Source organism: Mus pahari, chromosome 3 (genome assembly GCF_900095145.1).
Source record: "Mus pahari chromosome 3, PAHARI_EIJ_v1.1, whole genome shotgun sequence".
Lineage (NCBI taxonomy): Eukaryota > Metazoa > Chordata > Mammalia > Rodentia > Muridae > Mus > Mus pahari.
In genome coordinates, this window is record NC_034592.1 from 92,632,664 (window position 1) to 92,644,551 (window position 11,888).

Genomic DNA, 11,888 nt, shown 5'->3' on the forward strand with positions numbered 1-11,888 from the left:
CCTTTGGCTGCGTAATTTCCTCTTTGTCTTTACATCCTTTGCTTTGTGTGTTTCTCTAGGTGGTTTTGGTTTAGTTTTTTTTTTTTTTTTTTTTTTTTTTTAGCAGTGCTGGAGTTTGAACACTGTGTCTTGCACATGCTAGACAATTGCTCTACCACTTAGCCATGTCACCACCCCCCCATGGGATTTAATTCACTCAATGTGCTTGCTTTGTGCAAAACTTATTTGGTTTGTTTTTCTGACTTTATGCCAGAATTTAAACTTCATAAAGGGAGATCTATCAGGTTTCATATTTGGTGTTTTATTTGCTGCTGCATTCTAATGTATACCTAAGTAATTCTATTGAAGTGCGAACATGTGTCTCTTAGTTAAGGTTTATATTGCTGTGAAAAGATATCCTCTTTCTTTGTTAAAAAAAAAATTTAATTTGGGCTTGCTTACAGTGCAGAGGTTTAGTTCTTTATCATCATGGAGGGAAGCATGCAGGCATATATAGTGTTGGAGAAGAACCTGAGCATTTTACATCTGGATTCAAGGGAATCGGGAAGAAAGAGTGAGCCACTGGGGTTGGCTTGAGCATTTGAAACCTCAAAGCCCACCCCCCAGTGACACACTTCCCCCAACAAGGCCACACCTTCTAATAGTGCCACCTCCCTCTGAGCCTATGAGGGACATTTCCATTGGAATCACCACAATGTGTTTGTTGAGTAAATGAAAAGTGTCAAGTTGGTAAGGTATTGTAAATGAATGGAGAGAAGCAAAGGGAAAATCAGTAATCAAGGAATGACAATGAAAATGAAATGCAAAAGAGAAAGACTGAGGTTATCTTATGAGCAACTCACTGTCATTCATATATTTTTTTTTTTTTGAGCTCAAAAAGCACCTACTTCCTGAAAGTAAAACTGGCATAATGAACAGAAGAATGTCCCCTATCATGAAAGAAAAGCCACTGTTCATACGGTATATCCCCTTAGGCTGTCTGGGAAGACAGAAAATAGCTCAGGAGTTCTCAATTTCAATAAAACATATTTTTTAAAGGAGAATTAAGAAAATAGCTCCAAATGGTGATTATTTGTGCATATATAGAGTACATGTCCTTCAATCCCAAGAAGCCTGCTCATTTTCTTGCTATATCTTCTACATAGGATGGTACTTGATATTTTGTTGTCACTAAATGCGCACTTGGCAGATGGACATGGTCTAAAATATATCAAGAGAATTAAGGATTTGGTCTAAATCACTACCTCAAACCTTCTGTGAGCCCACTTTGTTTAGTTATTTAATCAATATTATTTACATTATTTCTTAGGTTATGTAGGACCCAGTTGTTAACCAAGAGTTTTAGTAACACTCCAGTTTGTGCAAAGCACATTATTAGTACTAAAACTGATTTGTTCCTAATCTCAAAAAGATTGACGAGTATCTATTATTAAAATGTGGTATTCCCTTGTGTTGAAGAAATCTCTTAGACTACAGAGATGGCTCAGATTATGAATGCATACTGCATATGTAAAGGACCTGGGTTCAGTTCCCAGCACTGGTGCCAGGAGACTCATAGCCACCTGTTACTGTAGCTCAGGGGGACCCTATATCTTTGACCTTCACAGGCACCTGCATTTATTCACACACACACACACACACACACACACACACACACACACACACACACACACTTAAAAAAGCCTCTAATCTAGTGAGGAAAGCCATAAAAGTATCTAATCATTGAGAACATGTATATTTGGGTAGAAAAGTAAAGATGTAAGCAAAGAAGGTTGGTTTTGGGTGGTGATACACTGATCTTCTTGGGGAAAGGAAAAGTGCAATGCAGGTTTACTAATGTGGCAGACAGGATGGAGAAGGAGGATGAGAACATTCTCGGTGGGAAGATCATCAGAAAAGAGTGTGAGAGAGTATGGTACAAATGCCATTATGGGGTTTCCCTGGTCCCGAAAGACAAGCAGTCATCACTTACTTTAAAGAAGGCCTCTGCATCCTCAGGTGTTGGCAGACCCTCAGGAAAGTAGATGTCAGTCCCAGAGTCACCCTGTTACAAAGAAGAGACCTGACCACAGAGAAGCAGCAGCTCTCTGAAAGCCCTCCTGCAAAACAAAGGAAATCAGTGGGAGAGGGGAGAGAAGAGCTGACTGACTCTTTCTAAATCTTGAATTTTCTCAGCAAAGCACCTTGCTTTAATAAAAATGAAATCTTCACAAGTTATACATATTTAATTTACTGATTCAAAGATGAGTCAGAGCAGGAAAACAATAGTTGTGAACCTTTCAGTGGTAAGAGTTTTCTAAAGTGTTCCCAAAGCCTTTCCGGGGTGAAACGCATCTGAGGTAGCAGAGAGGGAGAGGATTTGTATTCATAAATGCTGCTCCAGGAGACCAGAGCCATTCTAATTCTTATGTAGTAGGTGTCATTAATCAATAGGTGGGGATATAAAAAGTCACAGTTCTCCTTTGTGCCAGGAAAGAGGATGGCAGTCCATTTCCGGATATATGCCACAGCCAGCGGATGACTCATTCTGTGCCAAAATACCACAGGGACTTGAGGGGAAATGAGGAGTGTGACAAGCCCGGAAGGCAGTGGCCAGCACAATCAGTCTAGCATAGACCTCTGCTCAGAGCTTCAGAAGAGGTCTGCTGTAGCAGTGGCTAAAACTCAAGGGGCCTTTGGAGACCATCTAGTCTACAACTCTTATTTAATCTTATATATAAGATCCTAACTGACCCAGCTGAGGAATAAAGTGAGAGGGAGACTTAAGACCAGAACTGATCTTCCACATATAGGGTCTTCAGTATTGTGTGGCCTTTGGTAACAAGGGCACCAATGTGACCATCCTGAGCAGCTGTGCTCTGGAAACCCTTAGCTAGCTAGTAATTGGAACTTAGCCAATTGGCTCCACAGAAATCAGGGAAGCCAATTCTCTGCAGAAATACGTGGTAGGAGCTTGTTAAGCAGTGACAGATAGCTTTAGGCCACTAGAGATTGAGGTATGGTGGTTAGCCTTCAAAGGCTAACAATATACAAGCTACTGGATTAATGTAATTGAGATACTGGCAAGGGTGGCATGTGTAGTATACACACTGCCCTAAGTGCTAGGCCAATTGCATTTGCCATAACATCACAGATGGAGAATGGATAAAGGAGAAACCCACATGTTTCACAGCAAATTAGACTCCTGCAGTAGCAGGATAGGCAAACTTTCTACTCTGTTATTCACTGACTATCCTTGTAAGAGGGTAAAAGGATATCCCACTAAAGGGGAAAGCCAGGTTCTATTAGGTTCCCATATAGAGACGGACTTTATTGATAAAGCTGGTATTCAAGATCCACGTGTTTGGTTGCTCTGGTTCATAAGCTTTGCTCTGAGATTGATTCACTCGTATCAGTCAACTCATAAACAAAGTTAGCTCTTACTAAGTGGCTTTGGAGAAAAGATATGATTATACTGTTAAGAAGCACAAAATGATACCTAAATATTAATTTATAGGCAGTATACTAAACACTCTGCATCCCTTATCAATATTCTTTTAACACATTTTTTAAGTTGAAGGTAAAGTGAAATGTGTCTCATTTTAACGAAAATGGAGTAGATGCTAATAGAAGCAAGTGACATATTCAGCAAAGCTAATACATAAACATCTATGATTATCTGAGGTCATCTGACTCATAACTCTAGTCTTCTAAAAATATATCATTAAGTCAAGTCACCTAATCCAGGAAAGTAGCACATCTGGCATGAGTACTAGTCAGGACTTCAGTCAGCATTCATGCCCAGGTCTCACTCAGCGAGGATATGGAAAAGTTGGGTTATGGTGTGCAGCCATTCATCAAATGATTTTGTCAAATCCAGGGAATCACATATGGTGAGAGATTCTAGAATAATAAATAACAGAACAGTGCTCACCCTTCATACAGCTTCAGAATCTGGTCTTTGGTACGCTTTCCTTCCCTGACTTTTAATAAGAATATTTATACCAAACAATTCTTTCTTATTTTAATCAATCATATATCTTGTTTCTTTTCAGATTCATTTCTATTGGAAAACCAATCATTTGGCGGGAACATTCAGTCGCAATCCTAGCTTGGCTTTCCCTTGTCACCTGGAGATATCGGTTACATCTCTGGCCTTTCAACCAACACTTCTCTTTCCCTCTCTTTTATCACACTTACTTCTGCCAAAGTCATTCCATATAGGCTTTGTTTCTTTTGTTTTCCATTGGATGTGAAGAACAAACAGGTTTGTAGAGCTCCAAAGGGCCAACAAAAACCATATTCCAACCAAGAATGGTGAAGCACAATTCACAGCCAAGCTTGTCTGAGTTTCAATCCAAGGACCTCCTCCTACCTCTTATCTCCATTTGGAAGTTGAATAAAATACTATGGGCCTAAAACCACCAGTTTATATTTCTTGGTAAATATGTCTATTTTTAGATGACTAAAGGAGATGAATTGTTAACTTCTAGACAGGCCAACTTTCCACACAGAGAGAAAGCAATGCATTGAATGATCTGAGATTTCCTGGCAGAATAAAAAGCAAAACAAAACAAAACATGTGTGTCAAGCACTCTTAGAGAAGAGGAGACACACGCATCAATTAATACCAGTCTCTAAAAATGAAGACAATAAACATATTTCTATTAACAGGAAGATGTAGCCCTCAGTTAGAACCTGTAAATTCAGCAGATTTTTCTGAGAACTCCATAAGTAAGTTCTGCCCCTGTAGGTTATATAGTGAAGGTACTATGTCTGTATACTATGCACTTGACCACTGAAGCCAGTTGTTGTGACTTCTAATGCCAGTGATGTTTATCCCTTTGCTGTGCCCTTGCCAATATTCCTTCTTCCTCGATCTGAAGACTCTATTGTTCATCTTTTTAAATATCCATAATGAATAGTTTACTCACAATGATGGAAAATTGCCTCCAAATATTTGTTCCCTCAGATCCGATGATAAACTCATAAATCCAATAACATACAAAGGCGGAATATATTATAAGAAAGAAAGAAAGAAAGAAAGAAAGAAAGAAAGAAAGAAAGAAAGAAAGAAAGAAAGAAAGAAAGAAAGAAAAAACAAAAACAGTTGTCCATTGACTGTGCTGCAAAATTACCATTTACTTAAAGTTGAGATTTTTGCCAATGTTATCCCTCTTAAGCTTTCTTAAGTGGCAGAATATGGAGAGAATTCTCCCCAAGTCTAAGTGTTTTCTGACACATGAACAAGTAGATTATACAATAAGCTAGAGGGTATTTTGATCTTGAACAGATTTGCTTGATATAAAGCAAAAATACCCACAGATATTGGTTTATCAACTCAGAAGTTTAGCAAGAGCAGAGAGTGCTGGGACGATAATTTGTACTGCAGAGATGAGAACAGAGAACTAAAAGCCTGTGGGATACATCAGAAATAGAAGTGATGAAGGACTGATATGGTTTCAAGGTGTTGCCCCTTGCTCCCCAATTTGAACTGGTGGTCCCTCACTGGTGGCACTGTTTGGGAAGGTTGTAAAACCCTTAGGAGGTGGAGCCTCAGGTGAGGAAGTGGACCCTGGGGACAGGCCTTGAGGTTTTATAACTGGTGCCCCATTTACTTTTGACATTGCTTTATGAATGAGAATGCAATGTGGCCAGTGGGTCTCTACCACTTCTGCCATGTCTTCCCTGCCTGGAGTCATGTTTTTTTCCTCATGGTGGACCTTTCCCCTCTAGAACTGCAAACCAAGATAAACCCTGGTTTATCTTTACTCCCTTAAGTTGGCTTTGTCACATGATTTTCTCACAGTAGTGAGAAGGTAATTAATACAAGGACCAACCAAAGATATAAATATTTTAAAGAATCTCGAAAAATATAACCTACACATGAATTTTCTAGTTCTCCATTACCGAATAATATCTAAGTTATGCCTTTGTACAAAATTACTTCTTTTTGCCTAGATCTCGGAGCTCTGAGTTATCAAGTTCTTTCTTTATACTGGTAATCAAAATTTAACTGAGAGATACAAGCATGCAATCTAACACCATCCTACTAGTTATTGATATCCAATAATTTTAGCATAACTATACCACCCAACAGTATACATGTCAAAGGCACATAAGAAGCTCAGATTTGTTCATCTGAGCATTTATGTGACTGTGTCCTCTGATTAACAATTTTGTGTTTCAGCAAAAAGAAAATAAAACAGAAATACAACAAAGAAAAGTATAGAGGTTGCAGCAAGTCCGCATTCCATTTAAAACCAATGTGATGAACACATGCAGTCTTTCACTTGCTCAGAGTAGGAATTGCCACCTAAGAGGAGATGGGGCTTGTAGGGTTAATATGTTTCATGTGTTTTTAGGGATAGTTAGTTCTATTTAAGACTTTATAGACCTTACCTTTAAAAAGTCACTTTGGAATTTATTAGAAATTAACAAGACTATTTCCTTCATACTTTCAAGAACACATCTTTCTTCCATATGTAGAACTAATAGAAAGAGGGTACCCCACGAAACCCCAACTTAAGTAGAAAGGTGTTGTCACCAGATGCCAGCAGGGGGCAGCAAATAGCAGATGAGGCTGGGAGTTCGGGATGCACTCTTGAATGAAAGATGGGTAGAGTTTTGGGGTTCCCAGAACACTATCCCATTACAGACAATGAGATGGAAAAAAACGAGATAAAGAGAATGAGAGCTTAAGGATGTGCTCCAAAGAAACAGTTAGTGGTAGAACTAAAAAGATCAAACATGCTTACTTCATTTGATTTAAGAAGACTCAGAAGTGTGACAAACAATTTTGAAATGTTTTTCATTTATATAGCTACACTTTGTATAAAACTTAGTTAAGTTTGAAGAATGAGATTCCTGATATCCTGAAACCTCAGTTTTCTATGAAGTTGCTATTAATATTTTGATGATAACTTCATTGAGCTGATTCCATGTGGATGTATAGTGTGTGTGTGTGTGTGTGTGTGTGTGTGTGTGTGTGTGTGTGTGTGTGTAAAGAGAGAAAGACAGACAGGCAGACAAAATATTTTGGTTTTGGTTTTTTTGTTGTTGTTTTTGGGTTTTTTTTTGGGGGGGGGAAAAGTACAGTTCCCAAGTCTCCTCTACAGATCCCCTTGTAGTCTCTTTAACAATCGATCCCTCTTACCTAAAGGTTTATACTGCATCTGAACTCTAAGATGAATTTCTTCAAATTTTCTTATGTGAAAGCATTCACCATACAGATCCCTTTCAGCCACACCAGGATGAGTATAATAAAATTTTCCATTCTAAAAAAAAAAAAAAAAAGCCTCCAAATATTTTTGACTCCACTCATCTAACCCACAACTACTGAACCCCAGACAGTTCAAAGCTGGCAGGATCTTAGAACTCTGGGAAGAAGGAAAACAATACCAATAACTTGGAAAAACAATAGCTACATTTAAAACTTAAACCATCAATGTTCCCAGTTCCATGTTTTGTGCATCACAGCAGTTCTGTGCAGTGCTATAGAGATGTTTTGTAAAGTGAACCGGTGCATGGTTAAGATGTCAGCTATTCCAGTAAGAGCACAAGACAGCGATGTTAAAAACAAATAACTTTAGGGAGGGTTGTCAGTTGTGGATTGGCTGTGATAAATTGCCTTCATTGAGTTTCCTGAAATTACGAAAGCCTAAACATCGTGGTCATAAAAGATTTAGGCAGTTGTGGGAAAGGAGTGGAGTCGGGAGGGAATTTGAAAATGTTCAAAATAAAACCTCCACATGCACTCTAGTCTCATCTCCTCCCCTTGTCCATGGTGTGTGGAGGATCTAACAACACTCCCAAGGCAGGCCCTCTCTCTCTGCTTTTCTCTAGCATTCACATTTGATATCAACATATCATAGCCCTGCATTTGGCAAACACTAGAAAATCCTTCATTTTGATGGGCATAAAAAAAAAAATCACAGAAAAGTTCACTATGATTATAATGTCTAAAACAGTTACTGTAGTTACCTAAATAGTCTAGCTCCCAAGTTAACGTTGATGTAGGGGACATTGTATCTCAAATGCTTGCTACATCAGTATGTGTTATATGACATGGTGCATAATAAATACTTAATAAATAATTGATAAAATTAAGTTTAATTCAGTGGATAAGGGCTGTCTTATTCATTACATAGTATAGTGGCTTAAAGTGAACATTTTGTCAACAAATGACTCCCAATTCTAATTGCAGTATTATATCATTTTAGCATAGAAAATTAATAGTGTTCTCAGCAGACATCTTTGCATCTCTGGAAGTGCTTGGTGACTTCCTAAGAAGATAGTTTTGCTATGTGAAAAAGTAGATTATTTTCCAATATTTCAAAAACTGAGGGCACTATTTTCAGCCAAGATAGAAAACTGAGCCATACCTGGAGATCAGTGCTCATTTGCCTAGCTTGCCTTGAATGCATCCATCCAAGGAGGAAGTTCTAGTTGACTATGGAAAGCCCTGGCTTCACTCATCATGCTTTAATTCCCTCTGTCTCTGCACTCTCAGCTCTTTACTGTACTTGTGAGGTTTCCTTTTCCCCTTGATGGTGAAACCTGGTGTTCATCCCACAACAGAATTCTACATATGGCTGAGGAAACAAAAACAAGAGGGGCCAGAGAGGAGAAGAAGAATGATGGCAGAGTCTCTGGGTTCTCTCCCTGTTAGGAATTCAAGCATGTTGAGTATCTATACACAAAAGGACAGTGAGTGGGGCTTTAATGAATACCTTGACCTTTTATCTGGCAGAGCTTTAAATTCACCATTAGGATTTGATCTGTCCACTGTGGCCAGTGTACAATAAAGTTTATTGTGAAAACCAAGAGTTATCCCTCCAAAAAAATTTAAAAAATATAAAACAATGCCAGTGTCCCAGCAGATGATAGAGTGTTTTGTCTTAGAGTGTGAACTAAGGACTAGCATTAACATCTTGGAACCATAAAGTTCTCCAATGACCAGAGAGAACCAATGATGAGATGCCCGATGAATTAACTGACATGTTCCACGTGCCTGAAGTACAGTAAGCACTGAACATTAGCGAGTGCTATCATAATGATTGTTATAGAAAGCCTATGACAGTGACTCTCATAGCCTGACTGCTCTCCATCAGACAGCACATCATTCTTATTGGTCCCATTAAGTGTCACCCCAGCTTTCCTGTACACTCCTGCACTTAAGTTCTTCTTCTCTTTAATGTTTAGTTTTGTGCATTGCTATGTATGCCTATGAACTGTCACATCAGTAGGAGATGGAAACAGATTAAGGCATATCCTGAATACTCTATTTCCTGTGAAACGTGATTCTAGGAGTCATTCTCTCTAATTAACCCCATCCATATGAAGTTGAGATGTTTCATTAGATCAGAGGGTGGTCATGGTGGGAGAAGACTGACAGACCTCACAGAGAGAAGTTTCTGCAGCTTATAGCTCAGTCACTACAGAAAGCCAGAATGACCCTGACACCAAAACAGATAGTATTTACAACTTCCTTCAAGCCTTTCTTGGGAAAGATACTATATGTCAATCAATGGATTTAGATTTCACTTCTTATAGTGGGATTTTATTACAATACCTTTTTAGTTTGCATTAGGTTAAAATTCTCATTAACTTAGGATAGATTAAGTTTTATAATTGAACTGAAGTGGAAAATGTCGGTCAGAAATGCCTTTGACACATCTATCTTAACAAACACCATGGCATATCAGTCATTTGCCCTGGTGATGGTACAGTCAGAGAGATCCCTGGCCTCCTGTCACTGTCTAGCATTTCAGGGGAGTTCACACTGCATATTAATAGCCCAGGAGAGATTAAAATTCAAAGTGCAGTTTCCGGTGGTTATATACAGCTTTTGCACTCTTATGAAGTCAGAAAAAAATCACCAATTGTAAAATTGATGCCATCTTGAAAAAAAGAGTAAAAAAAAAAATATGTGACTGTTCCTTCATTTTCCTAAGGGAATAAAACAATCTTTAAAATTCTAAATGAAGACATAATAAATATGGTTTGAGGGGGGAAACCTTATAATGTCAAATAAGGAATGAGGTCTGATAACCATTGGGGTAGTACATTCTTACTAGGGTTGATACTGGAACTGCTGACTTAATGGCACCACTTTGGAATACGGGAGGGAGCCAATCCCTCTTTTGCAAAAATATAATGACTATTGGAGTGGAAACTCTCCTCTACCCTTCCCCCATTAATCCTTGGTCATTTTAGTCCCATATACACTTAAAGGAATACCACCCATCCTTACACATGAAGAAATTAAGTTAGGCATAAGAAGAAAAACAACATATGGTATCACTTCTATGAAGTTCCAAAGATCACAAAATTAAGAAATGAAGATTCTCAGCTAAAGGGGCGTTGAGAATCAACTGACATGCAGTTCCTGCAATGCCAGATAAAAAAGAAGCTATGAAATTATGTTCCATGATGTTAATGAATTGCATTTGTAAACCCATTAATTAGGAAGGCCTCACATGACGTATATTAACTAGAACTAAATGTAAATTTCAGCAGTCTATGACTGTTCATTTGCTGAGTTGTGGATTTCGATGTGGAAACCACAGCATACTGCCTTTAGAGTTTGTTATCATTGTTACCATACTGTCCAAAGATGTCTGACTTGTGATATTATCAGCCATTTTTAAGGCAATAGGTAAAACACACCATCTTCATAGAAGTAAGTTTTGTTTACTAGAAAGTTTCAATCAGTGTTTCATTTCAATGAGAATGGTATTAGGCATATAGACTAGGTGAGTCCTATATGGTTTTAATCCTGCCCTGACTTACTTATATTCATTGTGCATCATACTTATCTAATCTTTCGGGAAATATTTATCAAGCATCTACCATGCCCTCAATATGCAGGGCATTTTCTTTAGCACAAGGTCTAGGCTTGAAGATTATGGTCTTGTACACCAGGAAGAAACAACAAAACAACAAAAATCCAGGAAAAGTGTGATGAAAAGGTTTTGGTCTTGGGGAAGGGGCAGGATACAATTACTGTTGACTTTGAATATGAAGGAATCCCTCAATCTGTGGTTGCTTATCATTTTGTAGGGTTTCCCACTTGTGATTTCTCCTTTGTCCCCTACAGATTATTTTTGTATTAAAAGAGTAGAGCAGACTTGCATAACACATGTGTCTGGAATCCCTTTAAGCCTTCACTTTCCATGCCTGTGAGTCACACCACATTTTCTCATAAGCCTGATGGTGATCCTATAAGGGAAGCTCTCAAGACTTCTGCTATGTCAAAATTGTGATCATTTGCTATGGGACACTTTGTTTTCTGGGCACTCCAGTCTTTGAAACTATTTGCAAAAAGAACTTCAGACACGCAGACTTTTATGTCAATGAAAGCATAAAGAGGAAACTTTGCTCCTGCCTTCAAGTAGGCCAGTCCCTGATCCCCTCTGACATCAGAGGGGAGCTAGCATTAAACTTTGTCTGCCATGGACTCTTCACTGCAGGGGATCTTGCCACACTGGAGATGACATAGAGGCTATCTTTTCTTCAGATCTACAGTCAATACCCAGGTGTACAGATATGCTCAATAGGGAAAAGGAATGAAGTGAAAGTCAGCCACAGTGGGGATTGTCTGTGTCCCCCAACTTTTTTCCTCTACAGAAAGGAAGTCAGTCTCACTTGTGTGCTATCTCCTTCTGAAGATTGCCTCAAAGTTCCTCTTGTGACCATTGCATCACTTATAAAAATACACCTCCTATTTCTTCAGCATGGACAAACACTTATTCTTTCTTCAGTCCTTTCTTTTTTTAGAGAGCCTGAGGTGATATAAATGTCCCTTGATGGAGACATTGAATTATTCATGCTTCTAGAAATTCATTTCAACAGCAATTCTTTTCTTTGAATCTTCACATCCACTTCTGAGAATACAGGAGTATTTA